We start from the raw sequence: 20,736 nt of genomic DNA, 5'->3' as shown, positions 1-20,736 counted from the left end.
TATTTTTTTTTGTATATTGAATGGTGCCCCATTGTTATCTTACGTAATGCAATTTTTAAATATCAAAACAAAACTTAAACATTGTGAGGTTATGACTAGCAAAAAACAAAATGGCCTATGAAGGTAAACTCCTAAAGAAAAGCAACGTTAACAGCATACAAAATGCCACATATAAAGACTTAGAAATAAAAATAATCTGCTGCCATGATTATTTCCCTCTAAAATGCGATGTTTTTATTCGAAATTCGACTTGACTGAATTAAACGTTTGCTGCTGATGTATGTGAAATAATTTTTGAGGCAGGGGCCGGTCATAATTTTTAATAGAAAATAAATGGAAATATTTCAACTTGTATAGCATTTGTCACTTTAAACAAATTAAAATTGCTCGTATGAAGTTTTATACTTTGTAAACTGTTAGAGCAAGACATGTCTTGATTTTGTTTCTATCAACATGCACAATACTTACAATGAAAAAAGTAATTGGTAATAATGCCCTTATTTGGCCAAACTAGAAGTTACTGCAAATTTAAAAGTTTTCACACTTAGTCTGAAATTTGACTAAGGTACCAGGTATTCAGAAAACAAAATCAAATTTCACTTTTAATGGTTTCCCATGGCAACAAACAATGAAAAATTTGTACATGTTGTGAAATATCTTTTTTTTTTTTTTTTTATCAAATTTAAAGTATATTTTAGATTCGCAAAGTATGTGCTCACACTAGAAACAAAATTGACAGAATTGTTTTTCAGTGTATTTTGACTTTATACGATATTAGGGGAAACAAAACTTATAATTCGGTGAGGTATCGATGTCCTAGTAGAGTAGGTCAAGTTTACTTAACAAAAGTAAGAAAATAGCGACTTGAAATACTTTATCAGTGTCAAATTCAACGTGACCACTTTTCATAAAGATATTCGAATGTCGCAAAGAACAGCAGGTGTTAAGTAAGTGTATGTAGGTGTTTGACACTTAGCAATACTGACATTGAGACAAAGTATTCGTTTAAAAAATTGTACGAACTGAATAACATACTTATAAGCAAGGCCACTTTAAGATAATCTCAATGATAATTCATAAAGTCGAGTCTAACGTGTTTAATCATTGCTCAACAAAATACTCCAAACAAACTGTGGCCTTTTAAAAACTAATTTTGTTTATTGTGAAATGACAAATGAAACAAAATAAATCTTACTATACTAAAATATCAAAATACGGACTTAGCTGCTTGTGCTTAGCTCATTTTTGTAGGCCATCCGATGAACTATATTTGCTACATTCTGTGTCATATTGGTTATTTTGTGAAGAGTTGTATTATCGACTAAGTTGCGTACATTTCTGTAATGGTTTAATACTGTTTCTGACTGATCGAGTAATAATTCAGACTATTTTCAATAGCAAAGATAACTAAAGGATCAAGTACAAATCAGAACAAAATAGTATGGTTAAGATAAAGTAATGTAATATTAAGTAAAACTCAGCCTAATTCATCCAGGTCGAGTAAACATCAGTATAGTCGAGTACAGATATTCTGAATATGTAATTATCTCTGTTTGTTATCATGATGTTTCATCATTAAGTTATATTTTCATCAGGTGTTTGACTGTGATAATTTTGTATATAACTTGTTAACCTTGAAAAGATTTTATTCTGTTGAACATATGAACAATGCTGACCATGGGCACTCTATTTCCCCAGTTTTGAATTCGTTTTGCTATTACAGAATTTTAAGTGTTTGGAATAATTGACTATTACTTGGAACATGATCTGTTTTGATTTTATTTTGACTTTATACGATGATAGGTAAAATACTTATGTTTCGGAGATATGACCATGTATTATAATCCATTGCTAGAGTAGGTCAAGTTTACTAAACACAAGTAAGAACAAATCGGCTTGATTTTCTTAATCATGATCAAATGTAACTTGACCAACTCCCATAAAGACATTCGAATATTGCAAAAACAGCTAAACAGGTGCTGAATAAGTGAATTTAGATGTTTGACATTTAGCAATAATTACATTAAGGCAAAGTATTTCGTATTGAAAAAAGTACGAACCGAATAACATATTCATAAGCCAGGTAATTTGAAGAGAACTTCAATGACATTTTATCAACATGAGCAAGTCGATTATAACGTGTGAATTCTTTGTTAATCGAAATACTCCAAATAAACTCTGGCCTTTTGAAGATAATTATTGTTAATTATTTAATGTCAAATCAAACAAAATGAATAATCTGTTAAAAATTAAATACTCCAACACAAAAAAAGACCTAATTGTCTATGTAATGGAAACACACATCTCACATAAAACTAATTGTAGAGTAGCTTCAACTTTTATAAATGGTATCATTCCATGTTGTTTCGAATATGGTATGTCCGCTATTCGTTATTTTTTATGAACATTTAAGTTCAAGCATGTTTATAAGTTACTTCGAATGGGTTCATCAATATATAGTAACGTTTTAACTATCATGTCATTTATTGTACCTCAACAGCAAATAAACATTGTTTGTACACTCTCTAAAAATATTTGCATAATTGTTAACTTAAATTATCGAAATTACAAATTTGAGTAAAGTTAGAAAGCTAGTGGTTTTTTTTTTTGTTTGATTGTTCTTTATTCCTGTCACGTAATGCTGTCATTTTATCGGTATTTTTTCAACAGCGCTATATAACCGGAAAGTTCATCTAGTAATAAAACCAGGATCAAACCTCCATTTGTCTTCAATTTTGCTGTTTGAAGTCAGAAATATGGCAGTTCTTTTCTATGCATGTTACCCTTGTTTTTGATGCATGTCGGTAGGGTTTTTTTTTGTTCCGGTGTTCTCATCTGATAGTTGATGTGTTTCGCATAATTTTAGTTTTCAACCCGGATTTCTTTTGCTTAATCAATAACACGAACAGACTATCGAACATGCCGCACAATGACATATTGTTGCTAAAACCTAGGTAACGTGGTCTCTGGTGGATAGTTGTTTAGTTGGCAATCATGCAAAATTTTCGTTAGTCATTTCAAAGCTGGAAAAAGCAATAACTTGAAAGACGTATGAATATGTAAAAAATAGCAGATATTCAGTAATGGTTTGTAGTTATGTAATTATACCTGTCTCAAAAAAGCACTAACTTGTAAGACGTATGAATATGTAAAAAATAGCAGATATTCAGTAATGGTTTGTAGTTATGTAATTATACCTGTCTCAAAAAAGCACTAATTCATGTATACGCAAGACGTCTTGCAAAAAAATTGTCAATGCATTTTTTCTAACATTAAATCAATTTAATTCTATGTAAATTCAATGCAAAACAACAAAAAAATAGAAAAAAAAAATAAAATTTGGTAATGCATAAATGCAAAAAAAGAAATTGAAAAACGAAACATCTACTTTCAATAACAAGATATCATAATAATTCCTCCTTATTTTGTTGGTGTACTGCTAATTTTCTGAGTAAACTTGGTTTTATTCCTTATTCATTTGGTGTAGCTTGTTATTATCTCCAGTTGTCAAAACTAACATGATCTCACTATGAATTTAATTGAAAACTCGTTAACATTCCTTGCTGTAAAATTTTACACCGTGTTTCTTAATGTATCTTATATGACTTTTCATTGTATGTATGTACTTAAGGCATCCGACCCATATTTAGCAAATAAATATCAAGCAAAATAACTTACAATTTTATCAAGGGTTGTAAGTTGGGTGTCTAAGAATTCTTACTATGGAATAAAAATCCGCAAAATATTTGAAGTTAACAACAGAACTGGGTTACAATGACCCCTATTTTTGTCATAGATGGTCTGATTGTAATTGTATTTTTAATTTTCCATTTTTAGATGGTGATGTTCCTTTAGCACCATCTTACGGTGTTAATATTTAACAGCTCGATCGCTATGCTCGTGTCTGTTGTGACGTTTTTGGTTTAAACGAACGTAATCTACGTATAACTGTTAAATTATTAAGCCAGAGATTTCGTTTCCATAAATTACTTTTATTTTCCATAGATATAAAGATTTGGTTTTTAAGTTTGGTTTTACCTGTAGAAAACTTCTTTTAAATGGAATAGCACATCCTTATTTTACGGAAATGTTTTTTAAACATGCCCGGAAATTTATAAACGATTCAGGTTAACTTTTCGATTACTTGATTACATTTCATGTATTTGTCTGACTGTTTATGACGTCTGTATACTAAATGAATTGTATGTTGGATGTGTACGAATTGATTACTTAGTCTTAGATACATGATTTTTTATTAGTTGTTAGTGGCTTTGAACTTAATGTCAGTTAACTGCGAGTACTCTCAGATATGCTCATAGTGTCTTTTTGTTGTTGGGATGTACAAGTGCCCGGCCACGTCAACTTATACTTATGTCCATCTTATGAGTTAAGCCTTTGTGTAACTGATTTTTATAGTTCTTTATTACGTTGTACTGGTAAACCACTGTTCAATGTTAGGGGAGGATCCCGCTAACATGTTAAACCCGCCACATTCGGTATACATGTGCCTGTTCTAAGTCAGGACCCTGTAATTCAGTGATTGTCGTTTGTTTATGTGTTACAAATTTGTTTTTTTTTGTGCAAAAATAAGGTCGTTTAAATTATTTACATTGTCATTTCAGGGCCTTTTATAACTGTGCGGTATGGGCGTTGCTTATTGTTTAAGGCCGTACGGTGACCTATTGTTTTTAATTTTGGTCTCTTGAGGAGGATGTCTCATCGGCAATCATACCAGACCATTAGTTATGTTGATATCACCGCAAATGTTTGTGTGTAAGATATGTCCGCGTATCGTCTAAGTGAATTTGAGACCACACCTTAATGTATATGTGTAATAGTTAGTATCCATACTTGACTATGTACTTTAAATCACCCCTTAATGTATTGGTGTACTTGGAATCATCCCTTAATGTAGTGGTGTACTTGTTAATATCCATGATTTACGAAGATATCACACCTGCATATCTTTAAGAACTTGTTATTATTCAGTAGCGCTCATAATAAACAATATGCTGTAGGAACGCTAATAAACAACGATCTCATTCATGAAAATTCAAAACAACAAAATGCTTAAGGAACGCTCGAAATCAACTGCCTGCGTCTAGAACGCTTAAATGCAACAATCTGGTCCTGGACCGCTCAAACACAACATTCAAAATCAGGTACGTTCAAAGCATCAATCTGCCAAAGGAACACTTAAAATCAACAATCTGCGTCTGAAATGCTCAAAAACAACAATCCTCGTAACGAACAATCAACACAAACGTGGTGTTTAAAAAAAAATTTGGGACATAAAATCTTTAAATATTTTACGACTTTTTTCCCATTTTTTCATTCTTTTGGACAATTTGAATATACAAGTGATTTTTTTTACACTTAGTATATTGTTCTTTCAAGACCAAATACCCCAAAATCTGTCAAAATATATCAATATGTTTTTTTCTATATTGCTGAAAGACGGCATTTACTTGAACATCGTCCTGAACATGCAGGAAATATTTGCCACTCGACATTAAACAACCATTAATCAAGCTACTTGAACACTTCGCACAGCTGGTAACCAATAGTGGAATGTTTCTCCCTCATTTCAACATCCCCGCAAAGTATCATAAATAAAATGAACAATATAAATTTGACTGACAAGAGTACACTCTTTGTCTTTTGATACAAACGCAAAGAATCAGTTTCCATGTGTATGCTTAAGCATTACTGTATTGAATTTGATGTAATTACATCAAATTAAGTATCAGATACGTAATGCGTAGTCTGTATCTGAACAGCTTACTGTATACACTTTGAATAATTTTTATTACTACTTCAATAAGACTAATTCATGAAACACATAGACTGTATTAAACCATGTAAACGGTTGTTTTTATTTTATGCTTTATTCAAGTCCACACACATTCAACATTGATTTAATAACTTAACAAACAGCTTACATTAAATTTACTTTATTCAACTTTCAATTTTATAACATTGTTAAAAACCGCTTGTTTTTATATCACCATCACAAAAGTTGGAACGTGCATTTTTTTCTAATAGTTTTTACGAAATATTGTAAACGAAGGCAGTTTCCCCGGTATTTGCAATAAGCAGTTTTCTGTTCCCTGTATCAAGGATGATAGCAGATGGAAAAAATAGACCGTCATCTTTGGTCAAGATTTGTTTGTGATGCTTTCCATCGCTTGATATAATTATTACGTTGGACGATCTGAATCCAGCAACATACACGTTACCATTAATATCAACAGCGATGCCCATCGGTTCATTCAAAACAAGTTTATCTTGAAAGGTCCAAACACGTGATCCGTTTTCATCACAACAAACTACATTATGATCTTAATTGGTAGTGTAGTATATCTTGTCTAAGAATACAGATACGTAGGAAGCGGTCGGTAAATTACAACTGATCACGTGATTTGTAGTACCGTCCAAATAATTTATTTTGTAAATACCACGTCCATCTACACATACAAACATTGAATTGTGATCTCGCGTGATTCCCCATGTACGACCAGGAAGTTTGATGAAATTTATTTTGCGTTGATTCTTGATATCTATGATATCAATACCGAAATTCTGTCCTGATTTCCCATCTGTAATGGCAACAGTTGTTTCGTCAATCAGTGTTATATCATACCCATAACTAGGACCTAGTGGCATTTTATGTTTGCGTTTGTTATTTGATGCAATGGTGATGAGCGATTTTTTGAAAAAATGATCTGTGAACAGAAAGTTCCCTTCTTTTGACATACAACAACCGTTAATTTTTTGTCCGTTTGTTTTAATATCCTTCTGTAGAATCAACTTTACATCGTTTATATCAGTCGTTTTCGTTATTACTACTTGTATCTGTGCTTGCTTATTTTTCGAACCAATAAACTCAAGGCTGCTTGTTTTAGTTCTCATTTCAATTGATCCAAAGTTTTTTAAACTGTTTGAAATAGTTTCAAAAACTGGATCAACCTTCCACTCTAGGTCAATCTGCTCCAAACTTTTTGCCTCTATCAATGACTGTAGATACTGTTCGTTTTCGTATACTATAACTTCAATTTCTGTTATTCCCAGAAATGTTTGAAGATCGGATGCATATCGTTTGATGCTTTGAAAATTGGTATGACATTGAGTTACCATGGTTTCTTTTCCTGTGACAGATGATAAAACTTTTTGAATACTATCTTTACTTTGACACTCCTTCTCTTCAAGATCTTTAATGAGCTGTTTTTCAAGATTGTCTAAGTGTTTGTTTATTTCCACTCTTTTCTGTCTAATTTCTTTACCAAGTAGGATTTTCATTTCTTCAATGTTAGTCACATTAGAATTTCTGTCCTTTTTAATTCTAGCGATATTTTCTAATAAGTCGTCAAGTCTCGATTCTAAATCTAGAAATTGCTCAGAGGTCTTAAAATCATTGGTGACTTTCTCAAGAGTATTGACGTTACATTTACGATGGTCATTGATGCATTTGAAACAAATAGGTAACGCGTGTTCAGCGCAATATTGTTGAAACGGTTCATTGTGATAGACACATGATTGTTGTATGCAAGTTATGAATGACGGTAGTGATTTGTAATTTGAAATTGATATGGGTTCATGACTTCTTGTAGCTTTCAGTAATTTGTGATGTTCTTTGCACTCGTCACAAATGCCTTCTTCACATCCCGGACACCAATATTTGCAAACATTTGTTATTTGTCAAAGTGAACATATGCCACATATACTTGGGTTAGAGGCCATTAGTATCTCTGAAATTAAAGCAACATAAAATGTTCTAATTGTTTTGCAATTATTGTCAAGTATCTTGCTCTACACTTATTTCTTCTTTTTTATTTTTAATATGTTTACTTGCTTTCGGTAGCCCTTTAGAAGTTTTGTTTATAACTGTTTTAGGTTGCATTTCTGTAAATGTAGACAATGCAATTTTAGATAGGAACTCCCTTTGCGGGTGAAAATATGATATTAATAATTTGAAGTTTTGTATAAATATATATTCTAGAATTGACAGTTGATATGCACAACTATTTAATTCAAATTTAAAGTTGAAAAGGGCTCTGCGGCATTTTTCATCAGTTGTATGCCTCTACCTTGTTAAAGTTTCAACCTTAACTAAAATTTTGTACTATCCATAACTTCACTTCGTGCCTACTTCATGTACTTCACAATTCAATTTTCACCGCAATAATATTTTGATATATTTGTAATATTGCCGGTTGCAAGTTTTGTCTCTATGATATGAAACATATTTATCATATCTGGGAACCAGTACGTAGGCAAAACGAAATACATTTGAGTATTATATATATCTCACAAAAAGAGGCGTGGTTTGAAAAATAGTATTCACAAAGTGCATCCTATAATGTGTTAATCTTTTCTGTTATGTCATTTCGTTTTAGTCTTAAATAGGTACATATGTTGATATAGCATTCACTGAAATTCACTGAAATTCAGCATAGTTGTATAAATAATCAATAAAGAATGGCCTTTTCTTATCCAAGTCAAAAAAGAGAAACTATACACAAGTTTTAAGTCCAATTTATTGTGAAATATAGTATATTGAAATCACTTTTAAATATTCTAATTAAAAAAAAAAAAAAAACACTCGAAAAGAAAATACATATGATTAAATCTGAGAAAATTGGAAAGAGTTTATGAAATACTCTCGAAGATGAGAATTAAATATTAAATGATCTCCAAAGGCAGTTTATCTTCTAAGCAGACCATGTTTATTTTAAATATCATTTATTTTTAAAAAAACGTAGTGAAAATACAATTTTTTAGCTTGCAAAAAATGCCAAAAAAAATCGCGTATTAGGTCTTAGACCACAATTATTTTGTAGTGCATTTCTTTTGGACAATAAATGCAAATTTAAAAAAATCCCATCTGCGCTTTCTCAATAAAATTTTTACAGTGTGTTCTACTACTTTTGGGACATTTTATATCAAAATTATAGGCCCTAACTCAATATATGGACAATTTTATGTAAGGGGGTCTTGAAATCTTTTGACAGCTCCGAAGTGCTAATTTTTAACCTTTTTCAACTGGACCAAATCACTACTTTACTTAAATATTCATTACCTTAATTTTTTGACAGCGTCATTTTGTTCATTGACGTACTATTTGAGGCATAAAACATGGAGAAATACATTAGGAAGGGTATAAAAAAAAAATGGCAAGTAACACACTGTTCACACTAGGGACTACATTCGTGGACAACGAAAATCAAGGGACGACAAATGTGGTCTCGGTCCTAATAGGATAGAAAAAGTTGACTAACCTTAAAGAAAACTATGTATGACCGACGCGTAATAAATAAAAAGACTGCTTACAAAGTTTCATGGCAATAAGACATGTATTATAGACAATATGATAATTTTATATTCAACTTTGCATGTTAAATTTTGATGTTAAAATTGAAAATTTTCAACTTTCAACGTTTAGGGCTTTTAAAATAAAAATATTGCAAAAAAATGCTTTTTAAATACATTTATATATAACATATTATGTATTAAAAGCAGGAGAGTACTCATTTGATTTTTTTTTTTTTGCATAATTATTTAAAAGTCAAATTTGTATGAGCCTGTGCCTATATATTGAGGTTTTTCAATGAAGGGATGCCTTACATAAAGATGTAATATTTTCCAGCAATTTTAAATTTGTGAAGTTTTTTGGTTATAAATAATCCTCTCATATGCATTTAATGTACTTAAAATGGAAAGAAAAGTGACAAATAATAGCAATTATTGTTTATCAGATAATTGAATTTAATGAGGCTACTGGCGTATGTTGTTTTTGGATTTGTACACGTGTTTGTATTATAAATCAAAAGTGTCCGTTTACACTGTCTTACATTTTGGGAACGCCTCTTGTTGAGAATGATTACTATCACGTGCATTTTGTTCTTAAGAGTGTAAAGCACGTTATAACTTTCTCACATAGCATCTGTTTAGCTTTATACAAACATTTTGTTATCACAAAAAATAATTTTGACTTAGTCTATATTCTTAGTTTTTGTGCAATTTCCACCTGTGTAGTTATTTCCGGAGTATCATCGCAAACAAACATTTTGTTGACTTAAGAGTTTTTATAACGAAGAAACATTAGCCGTATATAAAAGTGTGACGTTCTTTGTCTTAATTACGAACTATCCTAGCTGTTTGTTACTAGATTTAGTGCCATCCTAGTTTTTCATTTGCTGACCAGTTTTCTAATCTACCATGCCTAGAGGAAATTCAAAGAAAGGGACTCCAGCTAGAGGGCAGGGGGTCAAACGACAAAGAATGGCAGACCCTAAGGAGAAGGAACAACCTATAGCTAGTGTAGTTAATCCAAGATCATCTGAAGAGTCGGTTATAGATTTTAGTAGTGACCCAGGGCCCTCCCAAACGTCAACTGGGACAGAATCTAACATATTTAACGAAAACATTCAGTTTTCACAAAGCCTTCCCTGTCTTGAGGAAAGTTTGTTTGACCAAATCGGGTGTTATGTACCTATGAAACTAAAAGATAAAATTTGGAAACATGAATTTATCGATCTAAATTTGATGATTAAATCTCCTAGAGAACTGGCAAATTTTCCTGACCATGAAGGTGATTTAGTTGTAAAAGGGGGTCACATGCGGATTGAATCTTTACCATGTCGCGCTATACCAAATATACACATATGGACAAGCGCTTTCATGATTTATATGAGTATTTTGCTAGAGAAACAGAGTTCTTTGGCTCAAGAATTGCTAAAGTACATGAGAGATATTCGTTTTGTAGCAAATAAATCACACGGTTGGGGAACATACGATGAGCAATTCAGACTCCGCAAAGCACAAAGACCTCAGTCATCTTGGGCTGTCATAAACCAAGACTTATGGTCATTTTATATAACAACAGCTATGAGAGATCAAGGTCAAAGTAATGAAAGTAAAGTAGGTTTCAGTTCTCAAAGTGAGCCTCTTCATTCCTTTCGTCAGTCATCAGGCCAACAAAATGTTTAGCAACCTAGAACATGCAATGCATACAACACAAAAGGGAAGCGGTGTAATTTTAACCCCTGCAGATTCAAACATGGATGCTCAGCGGAGGTCAACACCCAGCTTATTTTTGTAAGAGACATTAAAATGGCAAAACAGAGAGACACATTTTCACTTGGTTTTTCCCCAGTTAAGGTTGAAAATTTAGAAATATATTTACATGATTACCCCCTTTTAGAACATGCAAATATTTATTGTCCGGTTTCAAATTTCGTTTTTCTTTACATTACTCAGGACCTCGTTTACCTACAGATTCCAAAAAATTAAAAAGTGCTATTGAGAGACCAGATATACTTCTTCAAAAAATTAAGAAAGAAATAGATGCAGGGCGTGTTGCTGGTCCCTTTAAGTTTAGGACTATTCCTACTTTATGAATCTCGCCATTGGGATTAGTTCCAAAGGGAAAGGACGGTCAGTTTAGAGTTATTCACCACTTATCTTATCCCGAAAATTCATCCGTCAACGATTTTATTGATCCAAAGAAATGTTCAGTTGTCTACTCAAATATTGATGACGCTGTCGATGTTATAAAATTATACGGAAATAAAACATTAGCCAGCAAGTCCGATATCCGCTCAGCATTTAGATTACTCCCTATCTCGCCGATTGATTTTGATCTTCTTGGTTTCAAAATTAATCAAGAATTTCATTTTGATAAAACCCTCCCTTTTGGAGCCTCAATTAGCTGTGCTTTATTTAACAAGTTTGCGTCATTTCTACACTGGGCGGTTTCTATAAGACAATCTTAGGGCGCCATTGTACACTATCTTGACGACTTTCTATTTTTGGGAAGGGGCGGAACTTGTCAATGTGCTGACCTGCTTCATACTTTCAAGGTTATTTGCAATGATCTGAAAATTCCTTTAGCGGATGAGAAAACAATCTCTCCCACGACTCGGCTTACATTCTTGGGTGTAGAAATTGACACTTCCGACATGACTCTCCGCTTACCTTCAGATAAGCTTGATGTATTGCTTCAAAAAATTTTCTTTGTTTTAAAATGCAAGAAGGTCACGCTAAGAGAAATGCAATCCCTTTTGGGTTCATTAAACTTTGCTTGTCGTGTTGTCGTGCCGGGGAGAGCTTTTTGCAGGAGATTGATTGATTCAACGATTGGTTTGAATAAACCACATTACAGAATACGAATAACTTCGAACATAAAAGCTGATCTTTTGATGTGGAAATCATTTTTGAACAATTTTAACAGTCTTACTCTTATGCCAGATAGACTATGGACCTCTAACGAGGCGCTCGAATTTTACACAGACAGTGCCGGGGGGTCCACACTTGGTTTCGGCATATATTTTAAGGGTAGATGGGCTCACGGGTTATGGCCGAGAACGTGGCATAAGCGCGGTTTATTGTCTAACATTACATTTTTAGAACTATTTCCAGTCATGGTAGCGATCATTCTGTGGGGGTCTGAACTTAGAAATAAAAAGGTGTTGTTTCATATTGACAACGAAGGAGCAGTGCACATTATCAATAAGAAATCATCAAAATCATCAGATGTCATGATTTTAGTTAGACGTTTAGTTCTAGAAACATTACATCATAACATATTAATTAAAGCAGATCACGTCCCAGGTAAGGTCAATACTATAGCTGATGCTATTTCTCGTTGCCAGTGGTCCCGTTTCCGAAACCTTGCACCAAATGCATCTCTGACACCAACTCCAATTCCGAACCAAGTATGGATTCTATAACAGAGGAATCAGCTAGACTTTTTTCCGATTCGTTAGCCGGAAATACATGGAAAAGCTATTCAAGAGCGAGATCTGTCCTTGATTCATTCCAACTTCTATATACACTGGATAAAGTATGGCCAGTTCCTGTTGAACAGTTAGTACAATTCATCGCTTATTTATCATTGAAGCATTTTTCTCCAGCTACAGTTCGATTATATATAAGTGGCATTTCTTTTTCTCACAAGGAACGTAATTTAGAGGATACTACTAAGAATTTTGTGGTATCAAAAATGCTTGAAGGTTTACACAGAAATCACCCACAGAGAGACAATAGGGCCCCGGTAACATTACCATTATTACGACAGATTACAGACGCTCTCCCTAGTATTTGTTCATCTACTTAGGCAGCAACCATTTGATTTTCTGGGGGGGGGGGGGGGGGGCTATGTTTTTTTTTGGAAATGAAGTTTGTTTCCAGTTTTTGGAGAAAAAAATAATTTGTTTTTGATTCTGAAAAAAAAAATTGTTTGTTTCACCCTCAGCTGCAACTAGATGTAATGGTAAAATTGAAAGAAAAAAATTGTTTTCGACTTGTCGCGAAAAAAAAAGTTTGCACAGAAAAAATAATCATAGCCCCCCCCCCCTCCCCCCAGAAAATCAAATGGTTGCTGCCTTATGAATCTTTATTATTTAAATCTTCATTTATTTTGGCATTTTTCGCTATGTTACGTGTTAGTGAATTTACGACAAAAAATAAATCTGATTCTAGTACCGAGGCACTGCAATTGTCGGATGTGGTCGTGTCAGACTGTCAATTAAAAATTAACAGTAAGAAAAGTAAAACGGATCAGAGAGGTTATTCAACGTTCATTGTGATAAATAAATACAGAGATAACGCGAACATTTGCCCTGTGTTAACCTTGAAGAAATATTTAGCTGCACGTCCTGCGGTTTCAGGCTGTTATCATTTATTTATGCATTTTGACGGGTCACCGCTTACCCGTTATCAACTGTCACCTATGCTAAGAAAGTCAGTTAATTTTTGTATCATTCCAAACACTAACCTTTTGAAATCTCATTCGTTTAGAATTGGAGCCGCCACAGAGGCGAGCAAACGTGGTATTAATGACGAAACTATTAAAAAATGGGGAAGGTGGTCGTCAGGTGCATTTGAGCGTTACATCAGGATTCCTTGGTGAAAATAATTTCAAAATTTTTCAACTTCTTTATATGTACATATAGAACAGAAGTAAACAACATTATAACATACTCCTTAAATAGTTTTCGGTTTGTAGGTCATGAGCTGCAGTCAACTATTTGGATAATGGGATCTTCTATTCCCCATTGGGCTGGCATAACAGCTGCTAGCCGATCTGGTGGGAAAAACCTTAATTTGGATAGGCTTGGAGTACAAGTTAAATGGATAACTAAATCAGGAATGAAATGGAAAGATCTGGATTCATCTTTTGAAAGTGAAATCAAAAAGTGGCCAGCCCCTAATTATATTTTTATACATCTAGGTGCAAATGATTTAGTTTTTATGAAATCAAAAGAGCTAATAGAGAACATCAAATGTTCAATTTTGAGAATAAAGGTTTTTTCACCTGACATCAGAATAATTTGGTCAGACATTTTACCAAGGCCCTATTGGCATGGAACATTAAGGCCAAAGTTAGTGGAAATAGCTAGAAAAAGAGTCAATTGTGCCATCAGATCATTTATAAAGACCGAACGCCAATATATTTCGAGGTATCCAGCTATCAAAGCCTCTGAACACAATTTATTTAGACATGACGGCTGCCACCTGTCACAAGTCGGTATTGGCATTTTCCTAAATAACATTCAGGCTGCCATTGAAACTTTCGTACTCGGTGTTGCTAAGGTTTTCCCACCAGATAAATGAGCGCAGAGTATGTTTGGCGGTGAATGGGGATTTATAAGACCCCCATTCATTTGGCGGTTCAAGGAGACAATAAACGGACTTGTAACTGTCCCCCTCTGGCACATATCTCTACCCTACCGGCTCTTTAGTGGAGGGTATCAAATAATACCCTAGGGTTCACTCTTGTCATCAAGAGGAATCCCCTCCACTTCTGGTATCAGAAGGGAGGTGTCATCTCCGCAGTACACGTAATTCATGTTGTTTGCATTTAAAAAATCGGAGAGACTGTTGTTTTCAGAGGTCTGTGTAAACAGAGGGGGGTTCTCCGTCCAGTCCACTCTTGCACGTAGGAGGGATGTTTTGACACTTATGTTATCATAGGGTCACCGATATGCTCTTTTCAATCCTTTGGCTATCGGTTTGTTTGTCTCCCTGGAACTGGTTAAACATTTTATCTGCGGCCTATCAAATATCCACACATACATATTTTGTACATATACTTGTTGTATTATTAGTAATAAATATTCTATATTCTTTCTACAATTTGTATTGTCTGTTTTTCAGCGCCAGTAGTCCGTTTATTAATAGCAATTATTGTTTATCAGATAATTGAATTTAATGAGGCTACTGGCGTATGTTGTTTTTGGATTTGTACACGTGTTTGTATTATAAATCAAAAGTGTCCGTTTACACTGTCTTACATTTTGGGAACGCCTCTTTGTAAGAATGATTACTATCACGTGCATTTTGTTCTTGAGAGTGTAAAGCACGTTATAACTTTCTTACATAGCATCTGTTTAGCTTTATACAAACATTTTGTTATAACAAAAAATCCCACCCACGCCTCCCAATAAATCTATTTTTAAATATTTTAATTACTACTTATCTATTATATCTTTTTGTAGTGAATGCATTTATTTGAACGATATTGCTGTGCCAGTTTGTTGTATTTTTCAGCTTCACGCTGTGTGACAGATGTTGATGTCTCGATGGACTTTGTTTACTGAGAAGATATGGAGAAAAGTGTAGATTAATTGATAAAAAGACATTTTTATTCCTTTGAATGCTGATAAGACATTAGCAGTGTATGATTGACTTTTAATTTGTCTGCGTTGATTAGACACTATCAGTTTATAATTGACTTATTACTTTAGCGTAGTAGAAATTAGACTTAATTTTTGTTTATGAATCTAACTTTAAATTTAAAGATTATATTTTGGTTATACTAAATCTTGAATGTCGCAGATCCTTTAGGGGGCGGTTCAGGGAGACAATAAACGGACTTGGAACTGTCCCCCTCTGGCACATATCTCTACCCTACCGGCTCTTTAGTGGAGGGTATCAAATAATTTCCTAGGGTTCACTCTTGTCATCAAGAGGAATCCCCTCCACTTCTGGTATCAGAAGGGAGGTGTCATCTCCGCAGTACACGTAATTTAGGTTGTTTGCATTTAAAAAATCGGAGAGACTGTTGTTTTCAGAGGTCTGTGTAAACAGAGGGGGGTTCTCCGTCCAGTCCACTCTTGCACGTAGGAGGGATGTTTTGACACTTATGTTTTCATAGGGTCACCGATATGCTCTTTTCAATCCTTTGGCTATCGGTTTGTTTGTCTCCCTGGAACTGGTTAAACATTTTATCTGCGGCCTATCAAATATCCACACATACATATTTTGTACATATACTTGTTGTATTATTAGTAATAAATATTCTATATTCTTTCTACAATTTGTATTGTCTGTTTTTCAGCGCCAGTAGTCCGTTTATTAACATATAATATTAGTTTAAAAGGGTCTTAGGCCAAGTAAGACTGACAATAATTTAGGGTCAATTTAGTCTGTAGCACATATTTACATTTCAAAATGGATATTGAAGCTATATGAAATAAAAACTTGTGTCTGTTTTATCATTTCTATACTCAGGTGACATGATATAATAAATCTGAGCACAAAAAGACTCGTGCATTTAACATTTTTTGTAACAGTATTGTGTGATACAAAGATTTTTCACTTTTTAGTAAAAAACTTGCATGCAAGTTTAGTCTCAACATGCTTATATTTGAACCACTTGCTAACCTACAGAAGAAAAGAATGATATTTTGTAAAATAAAACAGGTACAAAAGACATTGTTAAGTGCTTTTTATACAAATTAAGTGAGGTCTTTATTTTGGACTTGCAACTTTTATGTACCAAGCTCCTCATATTTAACTTGATCCAAACAGGGCGTTAGACGAGGGTCATTTCAACAACTTATTTTGCAACACTTGCCTGAGATAATCCTCTTTCTTATGGATTCAGAGTTCATAAATAAGTAATGCATCTGGATAAAGGCATAGAAACACAAATATTGACACATGAAAACCTGTCAGAAAGAAAGTCAGCATGCCACTTATTCATCAAAATTGATAAAGCTTTGAAATGTTTATTTTGACCATATAATGCCAAAATTGGTAATTTTTGCAGAAATTCTATCAAATAAAAGTTAAATCCTTTAGTTTAATGCTATTTGACAAACTGATAAATTTACACTATCAAATCCTTCAAGGAGGTTGCCAAAGGACAAATTCTATATTTGCTGATTTCACCTCTTAGGTCCGAGACCACAGTTATTTAGTAGTGCATTTGTTTTTTTGACAAGAAATACAAGTTAAAAATAATCCCACCTGCGCTTTCTTAATAAATTATTTACAGTGTGTTGTACAACTTTCGGGACATATTATATCAAAATTATAGAAAACTTCATCGGGTCTAACTACAAATGTGGACAATTTATGTTAAGGGGGTCTTGAAATCTTTTGACAGCTTCCGAAGTGCTAATTTTTAACCTTTTTCAACTGGACCAAATCACTACTTTACTTAAATATTCATTACCTTAATTTTTTGACAGCGTCATTTTGTTCCTTGACGTATTATCTGAGGCATAAAACATGGAGAAATACATTAGGAAGGGTATAAAAAAATGGCAAGTAACACACTGTTCACACTAGGGACTACATTCGTGGACAACGAAAATCAAGGGACGACAAATGTGGTCTCGGTCCTAATAGGATAGAAAAAGTTGACTAACCTTAAAGAAAACTTTGTATGACCGACGCGTAATAAATAAAAAGACTGCTTACAAAGTTTCATGGCAATAGGACATGTATTATAGACAATATGATAATTTTATATTCAACTTTGCATGTTAAATTTTGATGTTAAAATTGAAAATTTTCAACTATCAACGTTTAGGGCTTTTAAAATAAAAATATTGCAAAAAAATGCTTTTTAAATACATTTATATATAACATATTATGTATTAAAAGCAGGAGAGTACTCATTTGATTTTTTTTTTGCATAATTATTTAAAAGTCAAATTTGTATGAGCCTGTGCCTATATATTGAGGTTTTTCAATGGATGCCTTACATAAAGATGTAATATTTTCCAGCAATTTTAAATTTGTGAAGCTTTTTGGTTATAAATAATCCTTTCATATGCATGTAATGTACTTAAAATGGAAAGAAAAGTGACAAATAACATATAATATTACTTTAAAAGGGTCTTAGGCCAAGTAAGACTGACAATAATTTAGGGTCAATTTAGTCTGTAGCACATATTTACATTTCAAAATGGATATTGAAGCTATATGAAATAAAAACTTGTGTCTGTTTTATCATTTCTATACTCAGGTGACATGATATAATAAATCTGAGCACAAAAAGACTCGTGCATTTAACATTGTTTGTAACAGTATTGTGTGATACAAAGATTTTTCACTTTTCTAGTAAAAAACTTGCATGCAAGTTTAGTCTCAACATGCTTATATTTGAACCACTTGCTAACCTACAGAAGAAAAGAATGATATTTTGTAAAATAAAACAGGTACAAAAGACATTGTTAAGTGCTTTTTATACAAATTAAGTGAGGTCTTTATTTTGGACTTGCAACTTTTATGTACCAAGCTCCTCATATTTAACTTGATCCAAACAGGGCGTTAGACGAGGGTCATTTCAACAACTTATTTTGCAACACTTGTCTGAGATAATCCTCTTTCTTATGGATTCAGAGTTCATAAATAAGTAATACATCTGGATAAAGGCATAGAAACACAAATATTGACACATGAAAACCTGTCAGAAAGAAAGTCAGCATGCCACTTATTCATCAAAATTGATAAAGCTTTGAAATGCTTATTTTGACCATATAATGCCAAAATGGGTAATTTTTGCAGAAATTCTATCAAATAAAGTTAAATCCTTTAGTTTCATCCTATTTGACAAACTGACAAATTTACACCATCAAATCCTTCAAGAAAGTTGCCAAAGGACAAATTCTATATTTGCTGATTTCACCTCTTAGGTCCAAGACCACAGTTATTTCGTAGTGCATTTGTTTTTTTGACAAGAAATGCAAATTAAAAATAATCCCACCTGCGCTTTCTCAATAAATTATTTACAGTGTGTTGTACAACTTTTGGGACATATTATATCAAAATTATAGAAAACTTCATCGGGTCTAACTACAAATGTGGACAATTTATGTTAAGGGGGTCTTGAAATCTTTTGACAGCTTCCGAAGTGCTAATTTTTAACCCTTTTCAACTGGACCAAATCAATTCATTACTTTAAAACTCATTACCCAAATTTTTTGACAGTCTCATTTTATCCCTTGACTTACTATTTAAGGCATTAAACATGGAAAATACATTAGGAAGGGGTATAAAAACATGGTAAGTAACACCCTGTCTACACTAGGGACAACATTCGTGCACAACGAAAATCAAGGACGACAATTGTGGTCCCGGACCATTAAGGTGTTGTGCGAGTATAAATTTAAAAAAAAAGATAGAGTTTGTTTATAATTTGCCAAACGTAGTATATATTGATATATGTCCGAAAATATAATAAAAAAGATAGGTCACCGAGCATTTTCTCATGCTAGTGGTTTGAAAATATGGACCATAGGCTCTCTATCTTCTACCATTCACGATGGCAAAATACAACAATACCGCCTTAATTTTAACGGTTGATAAAAAATGAATAAACACTGTAAATATGAGACCAATTGTCATTTCTTTACCTTTGGTACGATGCATCCAAATTCAATATATATGGAAAATACAGTGCCTTGTATCGTTTTTGTTGATGATTAGTATATATACAATATCTTAAATATGACCTATGCTTACACATGTATATAACATGTATAAGCAATTAATCTATATCATCACTTATAATTCATTATGTATGAACAGACATCGTTTGGTGCAGGTATATTCTATCCATTTAATTCAATATAATAATTTACCATTAAACATGTTAGATTCTAGTATTTGGTATGTAGATGTAGATCATACCCCAAATCAATGTACAGTTATGAAACGTAAAATGCTTTTTAATACAGATGTTATTAATGAGAATGGTAAATTTTATATTAAACCTCGTAAAAATATAACCCATATTTTTGTCATACCCGAATAAACCCAACAATAGTAGGTGCATTACTTGCGAAGTTGAGTATACAAAACTTATATATAGCGCACCATAATTTCTGACCGACTTTCTCAAACTTAATGTTTCACTGGATCTTTGGAAGTGATTATCAATGGGGTTTAGATTAAAACAAAAACGTTAGGTATACAGGTATAGAATTTATATGCGTATGACTATTTTTTAAAGATTTTTGGTTATTTTGTTAATGAAATGTTAATAGCATGTTATCGACCGTTTTTATTTGATAACATTTAGAGATATATTTCAGACACGTGCTTTGGAAGAAAATAAATGATGAATTAATAACCTATCACAAATTTCTTTAAAATCATATGTATGAAATATATTTATTATATTTAGTTTGTGTATGCTTACTTAAATAAAATGCTCAAACAATCAGGTGAAATAGTCCATTCTTATTTAACAAGGACGAAAAAAGATCACATGATACACATTGATGTATACTGACCGACATTAAAAACGCGAAATCAACATATAGTATCAATAATGTACGAATAAAAAAAGGTGTGTAAAGCATGCATATAATATTGATTTTCAATACATGTAAAATATACAAATAATCATACTTTTCATTTATTTCATAATTGTTAAGATAAAGTTTGCAGACCAAACTAAAGAGTTCAAGGATCCTGTGTCGCTCACCTGATATT

General features: G+C 32.8%; 1 long non-coding RNA gene across 1 annotated transcript; it reads right to left on the bottom strand.

Moving 5' to 3' along the window:
• Positions 1-5,938: 5,938 nt before the first annotated feature.
• On the bottom strand, positions 5,939-20,501 carry LOC143058497 (uncharacterized). Its single transcript, XR_012973090.1, has 2 exons — positions 20,441-20,501; positions 5,939-7,748 (listed from the first exon to the last, which is right to left on the bottom strand). It is a non-coding gene; the product is annotated as an uncharacterized LOC143058497 (long non-coding RNA).
• Between the last annotated feature and the right edge of the window lie 235 nt (positions 20,502-20,736).

Source organism: Mytilus galloprovincialis, chromosome 14 (assembly GCF_965363235.1).
Source record: "Mytilus galloprovincialis chromosome 14, xbMytGall1.hap1.1, whole genome shotgun sequence".
Taxonomy (NCBI): domain Eukaryota; kingdom Metazoa; phylum Mollusca; class Bivalvia; order Mytilida; family Mytilidae; genus Mytilus; species Mytilus galloprovincialis.
Note: the sequence above shows the minus strand (reverse complement) of the source record. Positions and strands in the feature narration are given on the sequence as shown.